This window comes from Nannospalax galili, unplaced genomic scaffold (assembly GCF_000622305.1).
Source record: "Nannospalax galili isolate Female #2095 unplaced genomic scaffold, S.galili_v1.0 scaffold207, whole genome shotgun sequence".
Lineage (NCBI taxonomy): Eukaryota > Metazoa > Chordata > Mammalia > Rodentia > Spalacidae > Nannospalax > Nannospalax galili.
Window position 1 is genome coordinate 1,104,748 of NW_008358517.1, and position 860 is coordinate 1,105,607.

At 37.1% G+C, this 860-nt stretch overlaps 1 protein-coding gene across 5 annotated transcripts in view; it reads left to right on the forward strand.

The window, feature by feature from the left end:
- The window catches only part of Cdh18 (cadherin 18), an 814,309-nt gene that overhangs the window by 303,677 nt on the left and 509,772 nt on the right, over positions 1 to 860 (forward strand). The window lies entirely within an intron of this gene.

Consider the following 860-nt stretch of genomic DNA (forward strand, 5'->3'; position numbering starts at 1 on the left):
TAAAATTATTAGAACAGAAAGGTTGTCCATGTTGTGATGCTGTATTTTATACGTTAGATCCGTATAGATTGTCCAAATATGAATTTTCATCGATGATAGCATAACATTTCTAGCAGTAATCTCAAGAAACTGGAAGAGAGCGGCAATTCTGATCATAACGCCAGAGAAAGATTCATAATGCATGTGACTAAAGACAGAATGGAACCCCTCAGTCAATCAGTCAGTAGGAAGCAAGCAATTAGAAATTGAGAATTTGGGAGCCAAGAAGAAGTGGGGCGGTGAGGGAGTGATGGGTCGAAAACGAAAGGGAGGAAGGGACAGATAAAGGGAACACTGGGCTCTGGTTTAGTGATTTCCAGTGTTAAATAATTTGTGTTTCCTTTCCCTATAAAACAGTCTCGGTTCCAAGAGCCTAGTGGAAATACATATATCAATAGAAAGTATAGAGAAGCAATGTGAGACTGAGTCAAGTGATGCACATCATCCCTTGGTAGCAACGGTGAATGTAAAGCTGCCTTGAGGAGGTTATAAGATTGTCACCCAAAGCCATACATATACTGAACTGTTCCAGTCTGTAAGGGTTTTAAGTAAATGTAGATACAAAGTGAATGAGTAGATGACAACCCATTGGAAGAGCAAATTAATTTCTTTCTCTTTCCAAACTTGAAGTAATGTTTGAAGATGGAGCGATAATCACAAGAAAACAAATTATACTATTTTCAAAAGCTTTTATGCATGAGGAACTATGATAAATAAAATAAAATGTGGCTGTTACAGGATTCCTTTTTCTCCCACAAATTTATCTGCGCTTGTTTTCACAGAACAATATTGTGCTTAGGACAAAATGTCATAGAGTAATT